Source organism: Pongo pygmaeus, chromosome 11, assembly GCF_028885625.2.
Source record: "Pongo pygmaeus isolate AG05252 chromosome 11, NHGRI_mPonPyg2-v2.0_pri, whole genome shotgun sequence".
In the NCBI taxonomy this organism is placed as follows: domain Eukaryota; kingdom Metazoa; phylum Chordata; class Mammalia; order Primates; family Hominidae; genus Pongo; species Pongo pygmaeus.
The window spans coordinates 92,748,604-92,776,314 of NC_072384.2; the positions used below are offsets into that span (position 1 = coordinate 92,748,604).

Genomic DNA, 27,711 nt, shown 5'->3' on the forward strand with positions numbered 1-27,711 from the left:
AAGGCACTTTGGCACCTAGTTTTGGAACTGCAGTTTTAAAAGTCATAAATTGAATGAAAATGATAGCAAAGGTGGAGGTTTTTAAAGAGCTATTTATAGGTCCCTGGACAGCATCTTTTTTCAATTAGGCAGCAACCTTTTTGCCCTATGCCATAACCTGTGTCTGCAACTTCCTCTAATTGGGGTGAGTAAGAGATTTTGTTATGTATATAATCGCTAAGAATATAGTAATAATGGCTTAAATCATGGTTATTTTTAAACTACTAACATTTAGAAGACAAAATAAAAATGCTTTGAAAAGTATAGAGGTTTTAGTGTAATTGGCAGGGAATAATGAAATGATTTGATAGGGCCACTAAGTTTTGTATAACTTTGGTGTTTTCAGTCTGAATGCAGAGCATGGATGTTGTAATCCAGGCTTTATATGTTTTCCCTGAAGAAGATTTGATTTATTTGGCCTTTTGAGAAACACATTTGGCATTGTAATATGTTTTGCTTCCAGGTTCTATCTCCAAGGATAACTTGACAAAATCACACACAAATTTATTTTCAGGGCACACAATTTCCCTTTTAGGGAACTCACAGAGGTAGAGAGTAATACAATAATCACATTTGAATATTCAGTAAGTGAGGTCCTCATAGATCTTATGTGTATGTCACCATGTATATAATTTTGTTAATCACTAGATGTATGAGACAAGAAATTTGAGGAACCTTAACTAGAGATTAAAATAGGGATTTATGTCAAAGAAACATTTAAATGCCTCCTTTACCATTTAAATACCTGCATGGTGAATCATTGAAAAAAAATAAAAAGCATACAATTTGGGAATATTCTAAACCAAGAAGAATTTGTTATTCTGGTTGATTTTTTTTTCAGGCTCCCACAGGCAACTTACCTTTATCTCTTTGTGATTTTTATTTCTTGTTAAAATATACAGAAATAGTTAAGCAGATTCATAGAGCTGAATGATAAAATTGTATTACGAGACGCACTGGGACTCAATGTGACCTTATCAAGTGAGGTGAGCCATTCATTAATTCAGATAATGGAACTTATTATCATAATCTTTTGCTTATGCTATTGTTGAGCTTAACTACTTATTCATATTTGCATAGGCATATTGAGATAATATCATTTCATTAATTTCAGTACTGAACACTAATCCTCCTAAGAGTAATTGTGAAAGTTTCAGATTGCACTATTTTTAACTATATATTTGTATGTTATCTTCATATATGCTTGAATAACTTATAAGCAATTGAAACTTTCAATTACAGTATACTATTGAAGCAAATCAACTAATATATACACATATCCATTAGCAATAGTAGATAATTTTTGTAAATGTCCAGCACAGTTCTTCATATGTAGAGGATGTTCAAATTGGCTAAGTTCCTTTTCTGTCTTAATTATTAGTATTTTTCCTACTGCTGTTTGTATAATTATTCCTTCCTCTTTAGCTCCAATCCTTACAATCTATTCTTAACACAGCAACTAGAAGAATGTTTTTAAACATAAACCAGATGATGTCACTCCACCCCACAAAACTTCCACTATTCTCTGTCACACATAGAAAATAAGAAAAAGAATATTGAAAACCTACAAAGACTTGCTATGATCTGGTCCAGGCTCTCCCTAAAATTTCATGTAATTTCCAGCCACTAGGCCTTTCTGGCTCTCCTTCAATCTCTTTAGCCTTTTCACTACTATAAGTTAGACTGGGTTTTGGCTGAGGTATTTCTTTTTTTCATATTTTGCCTTTGCCTAGATTGTTCTTCCAATAGATATTCACAATTCCATCATCATTTCTACATACGTGCTAAAAGGTTTCCTTGTCCAAAATAGCTTCAGTGACCACCTGATCTAGAATAGTCTCGATCAAAAGTTTCTTTTCCTTTTCCTCACCACTTGATATTTATATCAAACATTTATTTGTGTAATTTACATGTTTGTTTGTTTTCTATACTAGCATTATGATGACCATACTATTTGATACCCCCCAAAAAATACTTTTGGGAGTGACAGGGAAAGCTAAAATAATTATATAATTTTGACATAGGCACTATTGACAAAAAACAATTGGTGTTATGATAGTGTTAAATCTATGAAATAGTACTATTCAAAAGGTATTTTCTAAAACTAAAAGCAGCATATGTACATGAAACACCAAAAAACTTCCTTATATTTATCATTGGAAGATTTAAAATAGTATAAGTAGTAACTTATTTAATATATTTTTGATTATTTAATTAATTTTATAGTATCCAACTCTAATATAATGCCAGTGGTATTTGTTCAAAATATTTTAATGTTGTCTATTTATTTTTAATTTGCCTAAAAATTATCTTAAATGAAAATTTTTGGTTAATAAATTTGAAAATACTGAAACCCTCATCTCAGTCTCTGTGGATCCTAAAGTTTTTAATTGAGAAAATAATTTTTCTCTAGAGAATGAAGTAGCTTGTAAGCTTGGAGAAATTTCTGCTAAATAAATGATATTATCAACTCTATTTTCTTCAATATGAAATATATAAATATTTCAGCTCATATATTTTTGCAGGTGCTATGCTTTTGCCTCCAATTATAATTTTTGACAAATATTTTGGAAGTCAAAACTTGTCTTCTATTTTGTTACTTAAAATTATATAGACTACTTTTGTAAACCTTTATACTATCAAATCATAGACAATTTCAGTTTGATTTCATTCTGGTGCAGAATATAAGTTTATCCAAGTAAAACTGGAGTCACTTCAAAAGATTCTTCCCACTGACTGAGATACTCCAAAGCCAACTTTGCAAAATTTCAGAATTAAACATTATACTTCTTTGTACCCTTATTTTATTTGTTCAATTTTTCTTTGTGTTTGTAGAAAATTTTAATATTTTTCTGTTTTCAAGTTTCGGTTTTAATTTACTAATTTATAATTTTTAAAGGTAAGTTTTGTGAGGCTATATTCATTACATGTTTTGAATAAAGACATACAATTAATTTTGAGAACTGCAATAAAAATTATAAGACTATTAAAAATGCAGTAAGTGCACTACACTTAGACTGCTAAAAATGCAGTATCAGTAGACTACATTTAGGCTGCTTAAAGTTAGTTCTTCTAAGTACCATATACTTTAAAATTTTAGCTAATGATGGAGAACAAAGAAAGACTGTGTTACCATATTCTAGTTGGCCATTTTGTTTTGTTTTGAGAGACGTCACATCAGCCTTGTCATAAAAATTATTTGGTTTTATCATTTTGACTGTGAGCAAAATATACAGCATAATATACAAAATAAAATATTTGTACATTTTCACAACTTCTTGTTTAGGATGATATTACATATATATATTTTTATTATTATACTTTAAGTTCTAGGGTACATGTGCACCACGTGCAGGTTTGTTACATATGTATACATGTGCCACGTTGGTGTGCTGCACCCATTAACTCATCATTTACATTAGGTGTATCTCCTAATGCTATCCCTCCCCTCTCCCCCCATCCCACAACAGGCCCTGGTGTGTGATGTTCCCCTTCCTGTGTCCATGTGTTCTCATTGTTCAATTCCCACCTATGAGTGAGAACATGTAGTGTTTGTTTTTTTGTCCTTGCAATAGTTTGCTGAGAATGATGGTTTCCAGCTTCATCCATGTCCCTACAAAGGACATGAACTCATCATTTTTTATGGCTGCATAGTATTCCATGGTGTATATGTGCCACATTTTCTTAATCCAGTCTATCATTGTTATTGGACATTTTGGTTGCAATTTTGAGTTACATGTATAGCACAACCAATTAAGATTTCTTTCTTTTTTTTTTTTTTGAGATGGAGTCTTGCCCTGTCTCCCAGGCTGGAGCCCAATGGCATGATCTTGGCTCACTGCAACCTCCACCTCCCAGGTTCAAACGTTTCTCCTGCCTCAGCCTCCCAAGTAACTGGGATTACAGGCGCCCACCACCATGCCCAGCTAATTTTTTGTATTTTTAGTAGAGATGGGGTTTCACCATGGTGGCCAGGCTTAGTCTCGAACTCCTGGCCTCATGTCTGCCTGCCTCGGCCTCCCAAAGTGCTGAAATTACAGGTGTGAGCCACTGTGCCCGGCCAACATTTCTTAACCTAGTAATTTAGTTTTTATAGTTTTATTACCACAGTGAATGCTACCCCAAAAATTTCATTTGAATTATTAACATAAAAAGAAATAATTTTGTGTTAAACTTTTAAACTGAATTTTCAATAGCATTCACAATCATATTAAATGTTTCACCTTTTACAGAATAAACTTCCATGAGCTTTATTTGTTAACATTTGTTGATACACACAATTAATAAAGCATGTAAGTAATAAACTGAAATTACTTAACTGGTTGAGAAATTTTTTTTTTTGCTAGGAGAACCAACACATTAACAGCAGTATCTTCAATTTTCATACATGAACAAGAAAACTTCGAAGCAAAAATGAATACATTTAATTTAGAACAATGATTTTTATTTGAAAAGTCATGTTGCACAAAGAGATATATAAATGAATTTTCTGAAGATATATGTGTTAAATCAGGGCTTTCAGGCACAGTCTGCTTAAAACTTTGGAAACAGACACTTTTTTTTTTTCAGTACATTTGTATCTTCTAATTTTCTCATAGTAATATCACAGGGTCCTCATAGGTGATGCTGAAGATGGACAACTGTTTTTTTTTTTTTTACCTGTTGTCTTAGTGTTCCCTAAAACAGGGGTCACCAAATCCCAGGCCACGGAGCGGTTCTGGTCTGTGGCCTGTTAGGAACGAGGTCACACAGCAGGAGGTGAACGGCAGGTGAGCAAGAATTACCACCTGAGCTCCACCTCCTGTCAGATCAGTGGTGACATCAGATTTTCATGAGTGTGAACCCTACTGTGAACTGTGCATGTGAGAGATCTAAGTTACACTTTCCTTATGAGAATCTAATGCCTGATGATCTGAGGTGGAAGAGTTTCATCCTGAAACCATCCACCTGCCCTGTCCATGGAAAAATCATTTTCCACAAAACCGGTTCCTTGTGCCAAAAAGGTTGGGGACTGTTGCCCTAAAACACAAACCCTAGGCAAATTTTTTACAGTAACTACTTTATTGATTGTGCAAACCAAGAAATTCTTGAGGTTGGGAAGAGGATGAGAAGTTAGTAGGGGAAGAAGGGAAAACAAATATAAGGAGTGGCATTGTTAAACAGGTCAGAACTTTGAGACGATTGCTCTGTCTACTGAACCATCTTCAAAGGGGTTGCTTCTCTGACTGTTTACCTTGGGAGAAGCAGGGAGAAAAAAAATATCTAAATAGCTTGTATCATGCCTTCAGTGTTCACCCCATAGAGCATTAATTACTGCAGCATCTTATACTTCAGCAGTAATCAGGAACCCAGGGAAAGAAAAGGAAGGACTTCCAATGTAGGTTGAAAGTGAGGCACCCATAGGGCATATCCAGCAAGGTTTTCAGTCTGTTGAAATGAGAGTGGGCACAGGATGGGAATATTACCAGCCATTGAGTGCCACCCAATTTAGAAAGCAAAGCAAGTGTGCAGAGATGGGTAATGCATAATCTGAATTTGGTACAATCCATTCATAGTGCAGGTCAGATCTGCTCACACTGTACTACGATATTCAATCCTCACTTTCGATTCTTCCCCGAGAAGAAGCATAAAAATTCAGTCTTTAAGTATTATTGTTAACTGCTGCATCCTTAAACAAACAGCACACAGACAACTTTGTATGATGTTATCCAATGAAGTTACAGCTGGCCACCTTCAGCTATAATTTTGGGTCTTGCTGAATGGGGTGATCCAGACCTTGGATTTAGGGGTTATTATTCCTAAGTTACTTTGAGCTTCTGGACATTTGTTCTATGCAGTTAACATTTTTTATTATCACTGGATACAAAAGCACCAAGACATATCCCAGTGAATCTACTGGGTTCCAGACATATTTCTTTTTGCCCTCACTGTGTAGTAGCAACTATAGCTTCTCATGATTATCAAGATTGATGACTCCCACTAGTACATTCCAGCTGTACCAGGATTAGGAGCTCAAGGTAGTTCATACATTTCTTCTCCACTTGGAAAATAACATCTCTAAACTAGTAAAGTCTAAGGTGGGATTGAAAGCACTGTATTTTGAGCATGGGAATATGTTAAAAATAACTGGGAATAATGGCAAGCAGGGGATCCCACTTCTACTCCTTACCTCTCAGACCTATGCTTCAGTGCATATAATGTACACTAGAAGACAACACCCTGGGATTTTCTCTCTGAGCTGGCTTCTTAACTGAGTCTTCATTCTATCAGTGTAATAGAATACAAGTAGTAAGCCCTACGAATCTTGTGATTATCTATTCATCATCATACCTCTTTTGTGATAAAGTAGGCTCCTTGTTCTAAAGCAATCCCACATGAAATGCTCTGTTGAGATATCAGGCATTTTTAAAGCCCTTAAATGACGAAGTTGATTGAAAAACTGTGCAAAAAAAGGCAAACTCACGTCCAGAATGTGCATTTGTTCTGATAAGGACAATCCTTATCCCCTTTCTGGTGGAAGGGGTTTTATTTCATAGACCTGTCACCGAGTGGCTGCTTAAACTCCCGAAAAGTAGTGTCACACAGAGGACTCTGCAATGGATATGCACTGCTCTCAGGCTGGACTTGCAGCAATGGTAGCAATGTATCAGCCTTGGTGAAGATGAATACATGTAATTAGCCTCATGCATAGCCTTAATCCTTCTGCTATGACCATCCTGGTCATGTGCTCATTGTGCAAGCATTGCAATAGTCATCCTGTCTACCTTGTTGAAGAGATGCTCCCTGGAGATGGGTTCTGTCTGGTAGAAACTAATATTAGTTACACATATCTGCATGCATTGTGCCCACTCCTATAGGATCTTCCATATACTTCCTTCCCAGAGTTCTTTAGCCCCGACTTATTAGTCTTTTTCATTTGAGGACTCTGACCATTGAGACTGGCCACTGCTACAACCCAGGAATCAACATATTATCTGTACATTTTGTCATCTCTCATTTCATGCAAAATGAATGACTGAGTTGACTGCTTAAAGCTCTGCTCACGAGGAGAAGTTACCTTTGTTGCTGTCTCTAAGGCCAACCCTGAGTGGGGCTGAAATGTGGTAGTGGTCTACTTCAAGTTTGCACCAACATTTTGGGCTGTCTCTTCTGTTAATCAGATCAATTTCTTCCCTTCTTTGATGTTGCACACGAGGAACTTCCTGTTGCAAATTTTGCCTTCTGTGATTGTATGTCATTTGCTTATTTATAATATTTATTGCTTTTCCCTTTAAAATATAATGTAAGCTCTATGAGGGCTACTTTTTCAATTTTTTATTAACTGATAGGTCTTGCTTGCCTAAAAGGACCTGGCATATAGTGCTGTATGCATTCAATAATTGTTTGGTAACAGAAAGAATAAATGAACTCTCTCTATCTCCTTTCCCTGATTCAATTTTGTTCATAGTATGATTCACTATGCAACATTATACATTATAATATAATGTGGATTTTTTTCAGTCTTTCCTTCCTCCACTAAAATATAAAACACACAAGAGGTTGTCTGCTTTGTTTAAAGCATTATCCCCAACACCTATAGAAGAGCCTGCTTTGACAAATATTTGTTGCATTAATTAGCAAATAGACAGTGTTTTTCTCATTCCCTGTCACCAGGTAACACCTAGTGCCCTGTAGGTTATATAACAGGTGCTCAGTGAAAAAGTTGTGATACAAAATAAATGCATCAAAATTCTTGCCTCTGGCCCAGAGGTGGCCTCTGTCAATACTACTCTGATCTTTCAGAAGTAGAATTGACAAGAACTAACAAGATAACTTTGCCTCCTTAAACTTGTTCCTCAGGAAGTTTCAAAGGAAAATTCAAATAATTTATCAACCAAAAAAGACTAGAAATTCTCATTTTTTTTACACACATAGCTTTTATTTCGAATCCTGTCAATTTATAGTGTAAGGTTTCCGTGATTCCTATTACCTTATTTCATTGGGAAAACAAAACAAAACAAAACAAAGAAAAAACCAGAAGCCAATATCTTCTGAAGTGATGTGGGAAGCTAGGAGGCTCCTTTGTTACCTTTACTTTACCTCATAAATATAAAGAGTTACATTCTTAAAGGACATCACATTTTTTAAAACACTATTGTATTTTATTGTATGCATATCTGGAATAGAAAATCTGACAAGAGGGCAGCCCTGGACAATTTTCCCTATCATTACGTAGAAGATGAATATGGAGTTAATTTTCACTTTTGACACATTATATTGAGATTTTAAAATTCATTCTCTGTAAGTTGGGTTTGGAAGAAGTCTAATCTCACAGTTTCATTTGAGGACAGCTCTATGAATATTTGTGAAAAATGAATATTTTATTTGCCTTGAAAATTATGATTCAATTTGATGAAATGAAAAAAATTTATGGATAATGTTTAATCACCACTGTCATGTAAGAGCTAAGCTGTCAGCAGGATGCTATGACACCTAGCGTTAGTTACTTCCAGCTGAGAGAGGATCCACACAGCCTCTAATAGCTTAGGAAGCTGTGACTTGATATTCTGGCTCATTTAATAGATTCATTGTGCTTCATGTTCTATATGAAATTCTGTTTGAAACCAGCTTAAATGTGTTTTAATGTTTAATGTCATTATATTCTTTATACATCTACTTTTTAAAATGAATGCAGAAATATTTTTCCAAAATCTAAAAAGGCGTTAATTGACATGAACATCATTTTGACCATAAAGCTTAAAGAGATGGTTTGTTAAGTTAATCAACATGTGATCACTATGATAATGTTATATACCCAGTCTTTTGCTGGGAACTATAGAGTTACCAACAATATATGGTTCATGGCCTCTACTCCTGAGGAATTCCTAAGTGGAGAGAGAAAAACTATGTAACTCTACAGTGTAATGTATGGAACATACTTACTTGTGAATGTATGTGGCAAAGACTAGGAACGGTAGCACTGATTTTAAGTACAATAATTAAATAAAAGTGATTATTTTGCTTTTTTTCCTCCTTATTGTCTAGGAACTTTTGGTATTCTTCCCTTCCATTTATTAAGCTACATGCTCATTATTTCCTTGTTTCTTAGCAATAGCCAGACTTTAATCCAATTGGTCATTTATTACTTTCAATTCAATGTGATTCTTTTACTCTTCTCCTACTCAATATTTTTCAATATTTTGACAAAAATTTAGACAATATGCCTATTAACTTTGTAGATGCTACAAAACACAGTAATTTTTACATTTTATAACAAAATTCAAATTTAAAAATGAACAAGCAGTTTGCAGAGATTTAAATAGCAAATGCACATTTAACAAGTATAAGAGTGTTTGGTACTTGGTTACAAAATACCAATTTCACATGTAAATAAAGGATTTTTTAACAATAGCATTGTGAAAAAGAATTGAACCTGAGACCTCATATTCAGTTTAAGACTATGTGATATTTTGTCCAAGAAAAAAATATATATGTTATGCAAATGGAAACTGAGTGTTTAGAATACCGAGGAAGATAATTCTGTTCTACTATAGACTGCATATGTTATACCTGAAGTCTTATGTTTGGATATGGACTCCCTACTTTCAAAACACAGGAATATAGTATTATTCATTTAGAGGCTCAATATTATTATTATAAAATGCATGGTTGAAGAAAATATAAGTGTACAGGTTGAAAAAGAAAATTAGAAAGCACTCTAAGCACTGAACTACAATTTTAGACCTGAATAAGGAAAACATTTTTCAAGAGCCAGAAATATTCAAAAGCTGAGTTGACTACTGGAAGAAAATACTAATGTAGTGGCCTTGGGGTTTTCAAACATGGACCAGAAAACCAAATACTAGTTCTGTATTGTAGAAGAGACTTGGGCAATGTTTAGTTAGTTGAAATAAATGTCCTTAAGTATGAAATTCAGTGAGTCTATCATATCTTTTATACATACACATATATATATTTTAATTGCCCCTAACCAACAATAAATATGTCAGTTCTCATATCAAAACTGCAATCACTTCTTTATCTATTTGCTTTTTATTATTTTTGCATAACATTGTTAAACTGTGTTTTTCAAAACTGTAGTTACAGGGTAGAACACTAATACACTTCTCTCTTCCAAAACCCCCTTTGTAATTTATTATGTGAAGTTTGTTTTCTTTATAATACACAGTCTTTGAAACTTAGTTTCCACACTTTATTTATTTATATTAATACTTGAGTCATGCTAACTCTCTAATCACTGGTATTCAAACCCAAAATTTAAATTGTTGCTTTTCTTAGCCTATTTCACCTCCCCAAGCCCTCTGTCTCTATATTCAACCACCCTTCAAGACCTATCTTCAACAGTATAATTTCCAGAAAAACTTCGGGGATACTGACACTAAATTTTTTTCTCATTTTTGAACCTCTACCATGCTTAATAAAACATTATGACTACCCTATTTACTTTCATGTGCAGATCCTTGAATAAAACATTATCCCTGAACTTCATGTCCAGAGACCTGGGTTCTACTTATGACTCTACTTCCATTTAGCTGTGTAGCCTCTAAAGCATTGAAACTTTCTCTATGACAGGAACTTTATCCATACAATGAAGATATATTTCAATTATAATAAATAAATATTGAATGAATCTTTTTGCCTCAGGATTATTCTTATATTGTTGACTTGTTTAATTATTATAATATAAATTCCTCATGAGAAGAGTGGTCTTCCATTGCCTTGTTTCCCCATAATACTTACCATTTAACTATAGACAAAATTTCTACTTGCGTACTTTCAATAAGTACGAGGTCGAATAAATTTAAAACTAACAAGTATTTTATAGTTTCATTCACTCTTTGTATTTGCTGACACTTTGACATATTTTCATTCCTCAAAATAATTTCAGTATCTTGACTTCTAAATATTTTTTCAGGATATTAATGAGATGTCTCAATCTTAAATATTGTTTTCCTTATAAATGTTGTGTAAAGAATATATTTTATGCATCTTAAAATTATCCTTACAGTATAAACAAAGGTTTATTTCCCTAAACTTATCTTATGACCAAACTGAGCAAATAAGAGAAATGCAATGTACTATTTTACTCATTGATCACATGAATTGCCTCCAGCTTTAAATCTCTGACCTCGTTTATTTTTTATGTTTACTTATTTACTTTTGATACAGGGTCTCTGGGTCTTGCTGTCACCCAGGATGGAGTGCAGTGGCACAATCATAGCTCACTGCAGCCTCAAATTCCTGGGTTCAAGTGATCCTCCTGCCTTGGCCTCAGAGTAGCTGGCACATGGGACCACAGACACACACCACCACTCCCTGCTGATTTTTTTTATTTGTTTGATTTTTAGTAAGAGACAAGTTCTCACTATTTTGATCAGGCTGATCTCAAACCCCGTAGCTGAAGTGAACCTCCTGCCTCAGCCTCCAGGTGCTGGGATTACAGGCATGAGCCACTGCACTCAGCCTGGCCTTACTTTTTAATTCAGAAATTAAATATGCCACTTTGAAACAAGATAATGTATCAACCTCTAGTAACAGATTTCTTCTGAAAAGGTGGTCCTAACAAAACCTGGAAATGACCATACCCTGGCACCTGCTGAGGGGCTCTGCCTGTCAATGGCATGGCTTTAACTGGAACTCAATGATAATAGATACGTCATTATCCCTATGTGATATCCAGGATCTAACCCTGTCCATTCTAGTTGGTTCTGATGTTCCACTTTAGAATAATTGAATCCTAATGGATAATGACCAATTTCTCTTCACTCATTAGTGTGAGAAGTGGTGTCCTCACTTACATGAAATGGAGAGCTTGCATGCTTATGTTCAATAAACTAACAGGCATGGCTACCAGTCACCACTACTAAGGAGGAGTCTTTGTCAAATTAGAAGTACTATTTCAGGGATTTGTGCATGTAGATTCACTGTTGAAAGAAAATGATCTATTGTCATTCCAGACATCCCATCTTGCTTCTGCATAATATTTTCAGTCTACAGAAAAGAATAAAGAGAAGATAGATCTCTTTAGTGTGTTGTTCTTTTATAGCTGCCCAATGCTAAAGCAGATTTCAAAAGTTGCAGGCCATCCTTTTTTTTTTCAAGCATAATTAGAGCACTTAGCCAAACATGTATGCATATTGTAGCTGTCGACTATTGCCAAAAACCCAAAATTTCAGAGGCACAAAATTTCATTGGCATACAAAATAAACATTTGCTTTTTATCCATCCATGGTCAACTGGGACAGCTCATTCAAATCCCACTCTTGGAAAGGTTCCACAATTCCACTGGATGGCTCTGCTTTCAGGTCTGAGTCCACCTGAGCTTGGTTAGGGAGGCTTGGCTTCACGTAAGTTTATTATTCCTGAAGGGATAGCAGCTACCCCAGAGTATCTTTTCTCACAACGATAACAGAGCAAGAGGGAAGGATGAGATGTCTTTGAAGGCTTAGACTAAAAACTGGTTCACTTTCACTTCCAGCAATATTTTTTGTTTAAAAAGAAATCAAATCAAACAGCAGTGAAGTAAAGGGACAGGAACATGTACTCCAACTTTAGTGGGAGAAAGTTAAAGTGTGTGCATATGGTGTTTCTTAAAGTTTAAAGATCCTTTTGATAAAAACAACAAATCATAAAAACACTCTAGTAGATGAAAGACAGAATTCTTTTACTTACAACTCCAAATTTTCCAGGCAGGGCCACCTAGGGAGTTGCATCCAGAGAAAGGGTAACAGCAAGCTGAAGCTATGGCGGAGCAATTTATATAACAAGTATAGTGGACTCAACTAGCTTCCCAGGATCCCTGTGCATTGGCTAACTTGAACAATTTCTCAGGCTCCATGGCTTAGGGAGTGTGTCTAGTTGCCTGATACCTGGCCCTGGGGCAATTGAGGAGCCTACATAGTGCCCAAGAGTTTGAAAGCTCAATAAGGGGAGTGACTGGCTTGGGGAGTGGACTTAATCAGCTTCCAAGAAGGGAAACTGAGTACCCTCTAGCCTGGGCCTCAAAACTGGGTCCAGACAGTGATTAAACAACAGCAAAAACTGTTACAATCTACCGCTTAAAGTCTTGACATCAGTTTTGAGCTTATTTGGCTTATTTCAATGGCCAAATAGTAGCAAAGACTTTCACAGAGTAGAGTATAAATTGTCCAAAAGAGCATAGAAGACATTTTATTATGGGAGTAAATAGGAGAAAAACACGTAGAAGAATAAAGAGTCCTTGTAGGTCAGTCCATCACCAAGATCTCCATTTTATGGCATTACTAAGAAAACAGAGCTGGAATTTCTGGGGTCCCTAACAATATCTTAGTGGAGCTGTAAAATGTTTTAAAAGTATCAATTATGTGGTTTTATGATAATAACATCTTGATGTATCCTTGGGTCAAGGTGGTAGTTCCAGTAGTTACATTGTAGAGGGTATACACTTAGTAAAGCATATGTAAAGGTTAGTGATATTTGTTTGAAACCAAGGGAAGAGGTGGTTGTGGTCATGTTCACAAATGCAGAGTGGGAGGTCATGCTGGCGAGTTGAAGTGGGAAGAGCAGGAGAAGGCACTGGGAAATGGGAAGTTCACTCCCCAAGGGAGTCAATGGGTGGACTGATATGAGGTAGTTTCCTTTTTGGGGAAAGTAATAATCTTCTTTAATGTTTAGAAAGGCACAGATGGTAGTAACTGCTACAAGTTCTTCCTTAAGGCATAGGAATTTAGGAGTGTATGTTTTTACAGAGCGCCATGAGTACACACAGAGGTCATATGTACCTAACTTTCAAAATAGCCAAGGGAATTGGGAACAATATTTAAAATTAGTGTTACATATGTTGGGCCTTGAATTAAAAAATTAAATTATGGGGCAAGATACAGATGCATTTAGGAATTCATTTGTCATTTTGTAACTTATATAGTTCTTTGATAGGCCCATTTAGGTCTCCCAATTAAATTAGCTGTCTGGGACCTATCTCAGAGAGAAAAGTTCCATTGAATGCCTTTTGTAAGAGCCCACTATTGTGTATTCTGGAATGTGAAATGTGTGGCTTAGTCACTATCAGTAATGTCTGACACTTCAAAGGGAATAAGTATTATCCCAGGAAGACTCTGTATTGTGGTCTTAGTATAAATAGCAACATGTGTAACCTTGATTTATATTTTGGATACTTCTGAAGCAAGAGATTCTCAAAGTTCTTTACTCTGAAGTGGACAACTCTCAGGCAATGGTTCAAAAGTTTGCAAAAATGTGGAGATGGAGCCATTTGCTGACCATGATATCTAGTGTTAAGATGACTACCTAGTTTGGCCAAGCAACCTGACCCTTGGGTTTAATTCTTTATCTGGAACATTCTGGGTAAAAAATGGAAAGCAGCAATATTTCCCTGTGCTCCATCATGTATGACAGTGACAATGCCATTGTACACTCTACAAACTCCCACTGCTCTTCACTCAGTTAATCATAAGTGGCTCCCAGATATCCAAAGGCTTGGAAGAGGGGTAAACTTCTCCAACACCATGGCATCTGGCAAGTGACTGAGGACATTGGAGGCCATCCCCTCTTGCAAGTGGAATATGCCAGAGGGCTGAGATTTACTCCATTTTACATCAAGAAGTCCTTTGTAGCTGTGCCCAGCTTGTCTGGTTCTGCTTCTGCAACTCAAAACATAATTGGCAGCTTGATATGAAGTGCCACAGACTTAAGGTCTATAAAAGCCTCTATTTCCAGAAGATACCAGTATGTGGCCAGCGTGTTCCTCTCTAATGGAGACTAGCACAAGAATGAGTAAGATTGGCCAATTTGCATAATTTCATTGGCTCAGGGACATAAAGGCTGTCACTAATTGTCTGATAGCTGGCCCTAGAGTGATTTAGGCAGGTGCTTACTGGTCCCAAGTGTGAAAATACAGTAAGGCAAATACTTAGCTCTTTGAAAGGGGGAACTGACCAGCCTCTAGTCAAAACCACAATACTGGGTCAAGATAGCATTTCAAATAAACTACATAGGGGTATGAGTGAACATTTGGAGCCAAAAACTCAATCTGTTATACACAGGCACTACTACAAAGATTCTTCAGTGTCCAAATTATTATAATTTAAGCTGAAGAGTGTGTTGGGGATGGTGGTAGAATAAACTCACCAAATAACTAACAACTAATGGCTACTAGGTAACAGAAACTATGTGAAACACTGAGCTGAAAATGACTGCTGCTTAACAATGAGATCTTTCCTGTTTTTCATAGCCCCTTTGAAAATATTTTATTGTTAAATCTTATATACTATACCGAAAATTAACAGGCTTTGAATACACATAATTATAGCCACTTTTAAAGTAATAGCTTAATTGACAGCAGTAAGATGCTTCCAAAATCTATCTAAACTATACTTTCTTGGCCTTTTTTTTTTTCTATTTTGACTTTTTAAAACTTCTGTATTCAGTCCCTCAGTCTAAACAACTATTACCTCAGTAGACTTGCAACCAGGTCTTTATGTTCTTGTAATTTGAAACTTTTAAATTTTAACAACTATTTGGAAAATCATCATCTCCTTTATTTGTTTACCATGAGTTACTTAATATAAATTTGTTTATATTTTATCATAATCAAATATCAAAATGACTTTATTATCCTTTTCACTTAATAATGTTTATTTCATTTTTTTCTTTACTAAATTAATTGAAAATTCTAGGCTTTTATTTACTGAGCATAGTTTGATGATTATATCATTACATGTACCCATGTTGATTTGTATTATGAAAAATTACATGAAGTCTGTAGCATTTGTTTACTTTTGAAGTAGGAAGTATGGGAAATGACAAGTCTTTGCTTGCTTTATAACATGTTATATTACCATGTGTCTAAAGACATATCTTCCTTTCATTCTATCAGAGACAGATCTTTCTTTAATTCTACAGGCTTAGTCAATCAAATGTCATAATTTCCAGTAATTCTGGTAAGTATTCCAACCTATCTACCAGTTCTCGAAATTTCACCCAATTTTCTATTTTTAAATAAAATAATGAGTTAAATATATTTCCAAACAAATAAAGCATTTATATATTTCAGTTTAAACAAAGCATTTATTCGTGGTGAAAAAGAAAGATGATGATGTATCTGGAATTCTAGCTATTCTTAACGACGTGGGACGAAGGAAACTTTCAGTACATGGGTTTAATTGTAGATACAAAGATGGGCTGCTCAGTCCTTCAAGGAAGGACTTACAAACCAGCTTGAAACTCCTGCAGGGTCTGCCTAAACCACAGACAACCTATTAGAGGTCACAGATGTGTCAGGGCAGCTCCTTCTGGTGAATGAATGAGACAGAGTACAAAGGCCTTTGCCATTTTTACCTTAAGAGTGTCACTTCCGAAGGCAATACTCCATAACTCGTTGCTAGCTTTTCTGATGTTTTGTCAAATCTGCATTTTGGTTTGACTTCTTCCTTAGCCTGATACTGATTTCTGACATCTCTCTTCATATGTAGTGAGTCCTAATAAACATCCTATACCCCATACTTTGCTTCTATTTCCAGAGAGCACAATTGGTGACATATCAAAGTAGGAACATTCTAGAGTCTATGATTATAGTCCTAATTCATATCTTGAATTTCAAGCATTAGCAACTTCAGGAAACTCAAGTGGTTCAGCATAATTTCACTATAAATCAAATATGCAAAGTTTATGTACAATCATTGGACCTTGTTGGAATTATTTAGAAAGTCCAAAGTCTCTTAGAAACCAGAAAATGTATCTATGGATTTCTGTTTATTAATGCATTCATTTAAATATCTGAACATTATTCATTCACTCACTCACTCATTCTTTCAAACAAATTTTATTCCCAGCTCTATGCTGGCTGTCTTGTTAAGTGCAGGGATACAGAGATAAATACATGATCTCTGTCATTAAGGCACCTAATGATGACAGAGATAGATATAATACATAATTTTGAAAGCCCATGTATTAGAATTAGTTTTAGTGTTTTATCCATTTTTGTTTTTGTTTTTGTTTTTGTTTGGCTGCCGTAACAAATTACCACAAGAATAGTGGCTTAAGACAACACAAATTTATTGCTTGCAATTCTGGAGGGATGGAAGTCCAAATTCATTCTCACCCGGCTAAAGTTAACAATTTTATGGAGCTGGTTCTTTCTAGAGGCCTTGAGAGAATCTGTTTTCTTGTCTTTTCCAATATTCGGTAGCTGTCTTCATTCATTGGTCAATAGCCTCTTCCTCTTATTCCTCCAGTCTTTCTTTCACTTCACGTCTCATTACTTACCCTGACCCTCTTGCCTTCTGCTCATATGGACTCTTGTGACTACATTGGCCTACCTAGATAACCAGGATGATCTCCGAAACCCAAGATCCTTAATTTAAGCACAGCTGCAATGTCCCCTTTGCCATGAAAGGCAAAATTTATAGATTCTGAGGATTAGAACATTAACCTTGGGGGCCATTATTCAGCCTACCACACTACTTAACTATGTGGGTAGAGACAAGAGCAGGTACGAAGTCAGAATACTGCTGCTAAGAGCATCCTAAGGTATTGAGGAAGGTGCTGAATAGTAGGTCAGTAAACTTTGCCAAAACACAGCTTTTAAGTAGAGTGTTGAAAGATAACTAAATGTTTGTTAGTGAAGGGCACAGCAGAGGTGAAGTGTACCTTCTAGGATGACAGAGTAGCTTCTCCCAAGGCATGGAAATGACAGGAAATATAAGTATTCATAGAATTCTAGCTGTCAGCCATAAGACACATACTTTTCTTACACTTTATTTCTGAAAAATAGCATTTCTTACAATTAATGAGTATATTTAATATAGTCATTAATTATTCCTAAATATTTTATATTTTCTATTAAAATATGAATATAATGTAATTTAATAAACTTGGTTTATAAGATGCTAAGAAAAATATTGAGAGATGAGACCAAAGAACAAAACATGTGTCAAACTCATTACAGGTTGTAACCATGATAAGGAACTTTTAAACCATACTGGTGATCACACAAAGTTTTTGATTTCCTTGAATAAGTTATTTCACATAGTTTGATTTTAGTTTTAGAGAAATCACATTGACTGCATGGAAGAAAAGTATGGGAGAGGAGCAATAGTATAGACAGAGAAAAGAGATGTTTGCCATAATCTGGCAAATATTGAATCCTGAAGGAAGAAGGTGGTAGGCTGTTGATTGAGAGGTGGTGAGACATAGAAACGACCAATTTTGGTAAATGATTTGTTGTAGGTAGTGGGAAGATAAGAAAAGGTACAGTAATTTCAACGGCTCCCTGATTTGGGCAATTAGGAGAATGATTGTACTTTTTTTTGAGAAAAGAATTGAGGGACTGATGTTTTTTCAGAGAGGAACGGGTGAATAACAATATGTACGCATTGTATTTAGTTTTTGAGGCATGTGTGAAATATATAAGTTTAAATATTCATCAGTATTTGTATATAAGTGTATGAAGCCCAGGAATGGGTTTGTAGATGAAGATACAGATTGAGCAATCATTCAGTGGTAAGTCAAATCTAAAATGAAAAGCAAACAAAAACTCTTCTATGTACTGTCAACATTTTGACACCAAATATGTGGGTTTTCCAACCAAGCAATTATGACATTGGCTGCTTAGAGTTAACACAGATCCCATAGGTTAGGGGCTCAGACCCCCAAGACTGCCAACTCCCCCATACACAATTCAGATGCCAACTGAAATTTCAGGGTGTCGTCTGTGCTTCTGACCAACTATCTGTAAATCAAGCATTCCCATGACCTCCTCCTTGGGTTGAATAATTTCATAAAACAACTCACAGAAATCAGGATAAAAGCTTACTTGCTAGCTTATCAGTTTATTACAAAAGAATACAACTCAGGAGTAGTCAGATGGAAGAAAATCATACGGCAAGGTGTCCAGGAGAGGTGTGGAGCTTCCATGCCTTCTCCCAGCACCTCCACAGGTTTGCCAACCCGGAAGCTCTCTAAATTCTCTGAACCCTGTGCTTTTGGGTTTTTTACAGAGCCTTAATTCTTAGGCAATATTGACTAAAACCATTGACCTTTGGTGAATAGGCTCCCATAGTCCCTCTTCCCTCCCAGAAGGTCAGGGGTTGGGGCTAAAATTTCCAACCCTTTAATCACAAGATTGGTTCTCCTGGCAACCAGTCACCATCCTGAGGCTATCCTGGAACCCTCAGCTACTAGTCATCTCATTAGCATACAGTAAAACGCTTATTATTTTGGAAAGTCCAAGGATTTTAGGTATTTTGTGTCAGATAATGGAGACAAAGACCAAATATATATACTTCTTAATATATCACAAAATCACAAAACCTTAAGCAGTGACGACACAATATGAAAGAATGGCATGAACATTTCACTTTGCGTATTTGGGCTGTTCTGGGGTCAGCTTTCTCTCATTTTGGAGGACTGTCCAATTTTGTGTATTAATATGAGATGCAGTGTTCTGCTTCTCACCATGGTAGTATAAGTTGGACTAACTTTTAGTTCTCTGCCCACTGATGATCAAAGTTTTGGGAATGTGACTTGGGCTCAGCTAATCAGTTGCTCTCAAACAAAACTTTAATCTGGAGTTAGAGGCACGAAGAAGAAGGGTTAGGGCTCATTTATAACAAATTTGTTGTGTTCAGTGAGAGCAGCACCAGGACCGTAGTGTGAGATTTCTACTGTGGTAGGGTCAGAGTGCTAACCAGACTGTTTAATACTTATTTCCTGACCTACTTTTAATTTTTTACCTCTTTTCAAAGTCTGATCCTATAGTTTGTCATTAATTCTCAAATTCTTAACATTATTCTCATAAAAACCCTTTGCTGCCTCATCTAGCTATAGTTGACTTTTCTTACAATCATGATTCATAAAGAAGATGTATAGAATGAAAAAAGAAATAGGAGGAGAAATTAGAAAAAAAAACATTTGGTGATTACAGATAATATGAAGAACCTCATATTTGATGGTTACTATCGGTCTGAGCCTTTTACATTTTCCAGTAAGAATCTTTTACTTTTAACATAACAACAGTGAATTGCTGTACTTCCTTCAGACAAAACAGCTTCACATGCAAAGAAACAAGCAATGATAGTCTTGGAATTTTCCAAGCTGGTTTGATGAAAAAGTATAACTGGCACTACGGATTTTATTGCTTAGGAATGGATTAATCTCTTTATAAGTTTGCTTTCACTACCCATGCATATATTGACAAAAGTGGGTGTTTTATTCAGTTTAATACAGAATTTTATATGTGCTTGTGTGTGTATATAAGTACAAAAAGGCTTACTTAATGTATTTATATTTTTCCAATTCTGAAAGACCTTTATGGACTATAAATATTGATTAAAGTGATATTTTTTCTCAGAAAAAAATTGCTTAACTATACCCATAAAATGGCAATTTGATGGAGTGTATGGATCTTCTGCAAATATTGCTACACAGGATTAATTTTAAAACATAATCCAACTCATATATCATTAAAACTTTTTCTTCAATAGTAAAAAGGTCCCATTTTCACATTACAAAGATCAAAACACATAATTTTCATATTGTTTTAAATAGAGATGAAAGATTTCCTAGATAAAATATAAAGAATACAGAATTGGAATATGAATTATTTCATGTTTATGAAAGCATCAAAACACAATATGAATTTTCTAGTTTAGTAGATCATGTTGAGATTTTTGCCCACAAATAAACTTTTGGGTTATTTAATACAGGTATATGAACATCTAATCATTCCTTTATTCACTTCTGCCAGTTTTATTTTGTGCCTTCCATGTGGCAGTAACTGCATTAAGTATAGAATTATACATATCTGTAGAAATTGATTCAGTTATAAATAGGTATAAGGCAAAATAGAGAATGAATGTATAGTCAGAAAATTTTTAAAAATAGAGTAAGAAACTGTAATATAAAACTTAAATGGTTAAATGGATTTTATTAGTCCATAAAGTCAAGAATTTGTCTATTTAGAAAAGGAGCAGGCTATACCATTTGTCAATATTTTCCTACTTTTATTTCAAAATAATTCACATTTATTAGAGTGGATATAATATATTCGCACAAAGGAAACTTAACATGAGGAGAACTCCTTAAGAATTATAAAGTAATGGTGAGCATTTTTTCACCATCACTGGCTATCAGAGAAATGCAAATCAAAACCACAATGAGATACCATCTCACACCAGTTAGAATGGCAATCATTAAAAAGTCAGGAAACAACAGGTGCTGGAGAGGATGTGGAGAAATAGGAACACTTTTACACTGTTGGTGGGACTGTAAACTAGTTCAACCCTTGTGGAAGTCAGTGTGGCGATTCCTCAGGGATCTAGAACTAGAAATTCCATTCGACCCAGCCATCCCATTACTGGGTATATACCCAAAGGACTATAAATCATGCTGCTATAAAGACACATGCACACGTATGTTTATTGCGGCATTATTCACAATAGCAAAGACTTGGAACCAACCCAAATGTCCAACAATGATAGACTGGATTAAGAAAATGTGGCACATATACACCATGGAATACTATGCAGCCATAAAAAATGATGAGTTCACGTCCTTTGTAGGGACATGGATGAAATTGGAAATCATCATTCTCAGTAAACTATCGCAAGAACAAAAAACCAAACACCGCATATTCTCACTCATAGGTGGGAATTGAACAATGAGAACACATGGACACAGGAAGGGGAACATCACACTCTGGGGACTGTTGTGGGGTGGGGGGAGGGGGGAGGGATAGCATTGGGAGATATACCTAATGCTAGATGACGAGTTGGTGGGTGCAGCGCACCAGCATGGCACATGTATACATATGTAACTTACCTGCACATTGTGCACATGTACCATAAAACCTAAAGTATAATAATAATAATAATAATAATAAAATAAAATAAAAAAAAAAAAAAAAAAAAAAAAAAAAGAATTATAAAGTATTATTCAATCACAAACCTAAATGACCTAAAAGGTAAAGTGCAGAGAAAGCAAAAGGCAGGTGACCTAGAAGGTAATAATACTTAAGGGAAATATTCTGTCAGTTTCTAGGTGCCCTTGAATGCTCACACTCTTATGTTTTTGCCGTGAGCAATAAGCTGGAGACTCTATTTTTTGTTCTTTCTATCAAAACAAGGCTGATTTTCTAAGTTATAATTCCCATTGCCTTAGAATTTCATTACTTGAGTCATAGTAGTTAAGCAAGTCTTTTAATTATAGCATAAAATGCTCTAGTTACAATAGTTTAGGGAATATATTAATTACTCACTGACATTTACATATTTAAATGTCTTGTGCTCCACACACAATTCTAAAAAGAGAAAAGAGGTTTTTTAACATTTCTTAACTGAGTTACTTTAAATACGGTGATTTTAAGAGCCGTATCTGTTTATATCAAGCATCAAAACATATTGGTGGTGACAAGTTATATGAATGTATTTAGAATAAAGGTTAAATGCCATTTCATTTTTCAGATTTAATAAGTAGATTTCAAGAATAAAAAATTATTATTGAATAAAGCCACATATTTTAAAAGTCTACTTAATATCTCCACTGAGAGCCTATATTTAAGTGGAGAACTAAATACTTAGATTTCATAATAAATAAACAATGCTTTACATTTGATTCTTAATTCTAATATAGTTAAAATTAAATGTAATATAAAAGCTGTGTAAATATTTTTAAGTTTACATAATGAGGCAAATGAAATTGAGTACTGTGTATGCATGTAAATGTACACGTGTGTTTTGGTTGCTGTTTATTTTTTTTCTTCAAAATCAATAGACAAATATCAAAGCTTTCAGATTCATTGATGTGATAACATTTGATATTTCACTTCAACGTGTAAATAATTTGACTGCAAATTTATAAGTGTGTTTTATTCAAGGGTTTTCTGATTTTTAAAAAAATCTTGCTGGGCCACAAATATTGCCAGGCTTTGTCACAATTTTTTGTTTGTTTGTTTTGTTTTTTGTTTTTGAGACGGAGTCTCGCTCTGCTGCCAGACTGAAGTGCGGTGGCGTGATCTTGGCTTACTGTAACCCCCGCCTCCCGGGTTCAAGAGATTCTCCTGCCTCAGCCACCCGAGTAGCTGGGACTATAGGTGTGCACCACCATGCCCAGCTAATTTTTGTATTTTTAGTAGAGACGAGGTTTCACCATGGTGGTCAGGATGGTCTCAATTTCTTGACCTCATGATTCACCCGTCTTGGCCTCCCAAAGTGCTGGGATTACAGGTGTGAACCACCAAGCCCGGCTTGTCACAAGTTTTTAGTGTTCTATTTTAATACAGAAATTAGATAAATCCCAAGAGAAAGACATTTCATATGTGGTAGAGTTGTCAGAAGAAATGAGAGTCTTATAAATAACTTTAAAAATTGTGAAGAAATAAAGACAAAATAGTCCTATGCAGTTTGATTTAAATATATATTCTTAATAATAGCTACTTTTGTGAAAACCAGAATATTGAAACATGTAGATATGGATTTTCATTAGTGACTGACATAATATACTGTTATTGTTACTATTTTATTGTATCAGCCAACTGATATTGAGTGCTTTGTGTATCCTAAGCACTATGCTAAACACTGTACCAGTATTACCTGATATAATCATATTAATATTTATTATTTCACTTTTCATATGAAAAAATTGAAGCACAGATTAAGACACTCCAAAATCATACCTCCATTGATTATCAGTACCAGGATTTGAATTGAGGCACTCTGATCCAGAGAAGCTTTTGTTTCCATGAAGCTTATGTTGGGGAAAAATAATCAAATTGCCTGTACTCAGTTGTATAAATATAGGTTAGTTGTAGATGATTCTGGCTGATTCAACAGAAAAGAAATTTATTCAAAGGATATCACACAGTTTTCATAACAGGTAAGAATACAGAGGAAACAGGGCACCAGGGTAAGTACAGACCAAAGTCCAAAACCACTGCCAAAGTTGCAGCAAGGAGAACAGCACAAATTTGCTTGCTGTCACCCACCACTAGATGCTTGTGTTTAGAGCCTTGAACTTGACTTACACTGCCACTGACATCAGCACCAGTGCTCTCTGTGTACTAGGAAGTGGACCTTGTGACCGTTGCTGAACTCAAAAGTCAGATGTCTCTGCTGTGAAATAGATACCTAATACAGAATCTGCTTCCTCATTCATTCGCTTCCAAATCATATGCTTGTAGTGTGGCTAGAGTTTCTGTTTCTCCTTTGTCCAGGCAGAATTTATGAAGCTTGCTATTTATCGCCTTAAAGATTAGAAGAATATTCATAAGGTATTAGATTGCCATAAGGTTGAACAAATCAACATTCAACTTCAAGGATTCAACATTGTTTTGTTTTCTTTTGGGATACCTCTGCAACAGTTCAAATCTTATTTCTGCCCTTGGACGACCAGGTTTATAAATATTGCAGATTCTCCACTGACTGCTTTGATCCTATCTTCTATATTTATGTATACTACTTAGCATATAATAAAAGATTATGTTACAGAATCTGAAAATTAGTAATTATGAATTGAGATGGTGTTATACAGTACACTAACATCTAGTGACTTGATTATTCCAAGGAAAATATTTAGATATATTAAATGATATTTCTATCCTTTACACATATACATTTTTTAGCTTACAGCCTGCTTTAGGCAAGCAACAGACTCTCAGGATCTGCTCCTACCAGGGTCTGAACATTTCCTCCCAGTTTTTAAAGAAACAAATTCAAATAACATTGTAGCCTCCAGAGGAAAGTTCAAGCTCTTTTACAGTACTGTTTAAATAGCACAGCTGAGGAAACTAAAGACAGAGAAGTTAAATGCCTTGGCACTGAGTCAAGATTTACAATAAACTCCTCTCTACTTAGGACCCACTAACAGGGGCTGCATTTACACCAAAACCATGAAGGTGGCCCAAGTCATCACTGAGAAGTAGTACAAGCACCAAGGGAACGACTTCAACAGGAACAAGAAAGCGTGGAAGGAGATCCTAGCAGGAAGCTCCACAAAAAGATAGCGTGCTACGTCTTGCATTGGATGAAGCAGGTTCAGAGAGACCTAGTGACAGCTATCTCCATCAATGTGCAGAAGGAGAGATCATTGAAGTAGATTTTCATGCAAAAAAAAAAAAATGTTGAAGTCTTTGGACTTCAGCAGTCTGTCCAAACTGCAGGTCACTCAGCCTACAGTTGGGATGAATTTCAAAACACCAGTTGGAGCCAGTTGAATCTTTCTGCTATGCTGTAATATTTTCAGTAAACCTGGAACAACAACAACAAAAACAGAATGGAGGAGAAGCAGCCAAGTCTCTTAGTTTACAGAGTAGCTCCTAATACCCCTTGCTGTCTGTCTCAGTGCCCAATGGGAGGATAGTCAAAACAATATTCACATCTGTTATTCATCTCTCTACATGCAGTGTGTGTGAATCTTTATATACTGCATATTAAGGATCTGTCTTTACAGATAAAAACTAAAGCATTGAAGGAACTCCTTGTTTTGACTTATCAAAGTCCTTAAGAAAATACTAGAAAATCATAGCCATTGTTTCAAATTTTAGCTTTATATTATCACTTGAAATGTGATGAAATCTGGCTGATAGATAACAATTCACTGATACCCTACAGACAATTCCCATCTTAAAATGGACCACTGGATTGAAGAATTAAATAAAATTGAGGGTTTTCCTTACATGTTTTGTCTAAAGAGCAAAGTAGAAACAACTGTTCATAGATCTTCACTGAGGATTCGCATGTGAAGTAAGTACTCCTAAACATAAACATAATCAACCAGTTCCATAAATCATGAACAAAATATTTGTCCCAGAGAGACTATTTTTCCACCACATCTCTTGTAATAAACACAGAGCCAGTTCAGTTAAAATAGTTTAAGGGTGGATGGTTCAGGGCTTGCTGAGTGGCACTCAGTAAGAAAACCCAGCAGAACATTTACTTCTCTCTTTATTCCAGAGCATCAATGGCCAAGGCTGGCAGATCCCAGAACACTGAACAGACATTTGGTCTCCTATGGCCTGCCAGTTTTCACAGTGGGTTCCAACGCTTTGAGTCAAACCAAAATAGACCTGTTAGAAAAATGTCGGTTGGAATACGCTAACAATAAGACAGAATAAATGTGATTATTTGGCCTCATTTTTCTAGGACTTGAGTAATTTTATTATAACATTCTTGAGGGCTGGAAAATCTGAATGTTAGGACACCAAATATCTCCAGAAAACAAGTTTTATATTTCTAATCCTGCATAATAAGCCTGGGGCCACTGCAGGCCTCATTAATAAAAACCTAATGGTATAACAATAATGAGGAGGAAATGCCAATGCCGCACAAATCTGTTGAGACTAAAATATTTCTCACCCCAGCAGGCTTGGTGAATTTGACACTTCATGAAATCAGCTAAAGTGGAACTAAAAACAGCTCCTGGAAGAGGACTATGACATCATCAGGTTGGGAGTCTCCAGGGACAGCGGACCCTTTGGAAAAGGACTGGAAAGTGCAAAATCTATCAGTCTTCGATATGAAATTCTCTGTCTCCGTAAAAGCATTTCATATTTACAAGACACAGGCCTACTCCTAGGGCAGCAAAAAGTGGCAACAGGCAAGCAGAGGGAAAAGAGATCATGAGGCACTTCAGACTGCACTCTTTTCATATATTTCTCAATACCGTATGTTTGGTTTTATTTTGGCCAAGCATAACAATCTGCTCAAAAAAAAAAAAAAAATCTGGAGAAAACAAAGGTGGCTTTGCCAATATTATGTTTCTTTTTGACAAGCCCTGAGATTTCTGAGGGGAATTCACATAAATGGGATCAGGTCATTCATTTATGTTGTGTGCAAATATAATTTAAAGATACAACCTTTGCAGAGAGCATGCTTTCCTAAGGGTAGGCACATGGAGGACTAAGGATAAAGCATTCTTCAAGATCAGTTAATCAAGAAAGGTGCTCTTTGCATTCTGAAATGCCCTTGTAGCAAATATTGGTTGTATTGATTAAATTTACACTTAATGGAAACAACCTTTAACTTACAGATGAACAAACCCCACAAAAGCAAAAAATCAAAAGCCCTACCTATGATTTCATATTTTCTGTGTAACTGGACTAAAGGATTCCTGCTTGCTTTTGGGCATAAACAATTATGGAATATTTCCAAGTATTATTTAAAATGAGGGCCCATCTACAAATTCTTAGCAATACTTTGGATAATTCTAAAATTCAGTTGGACATTGTCTAATTGTTTTTTATATACATCTTTGCTAGAATTTCAAATTTTAAGTATGTGAATTTAGTTAATTAGCTGTGCTGATCAATTCAAAAACATTACTTTCCTAAATTTTAGACTATGAAGGTCATAAATTCAACAAATATATCTACACATACAATTATAGATTGTTTTTCATTATAATGAATTCACCTTAACAGAATTGTCTTTGTGATTGTTTTTAGAAAACTGAGAGTTTTAATTCATAATTACTCGATAAAAAAATTGTGGGAACAATTCAGCATTAATTGTATGTGATCATTTTTATGTACATAAGGAGTCTTAAGCTTGGCCTCTTGAAATCTTTTGTACTTAGTCCCATGTCCAGAATTACTATTTTATATCTAAAGCATTTATATTTTTCTATTCAATTTATATGATGCTAATTATGGCAATTATAACAAATATTAAAGATTTTGAACTAGAA

At 35.2% G+C, this 27,711-nt stretch overlaps 1 long non-coding RNA gene across 1 annotated transcript; it reads left to right on the plus strand.

Annotated features, from left to right (window-relative positions):
• Positions 1 to 27,711, plus strand: LOC129031779 (uncharacterized). Its single transcript, XR_008501119.1, has 3 exons — positions 1 to 184; positions 942 to 1,025; positions 26,387 to 27,711. It is a non-coding gene; the product is annotated as an uncharacterized LOC129031779 (long non-coding RNA).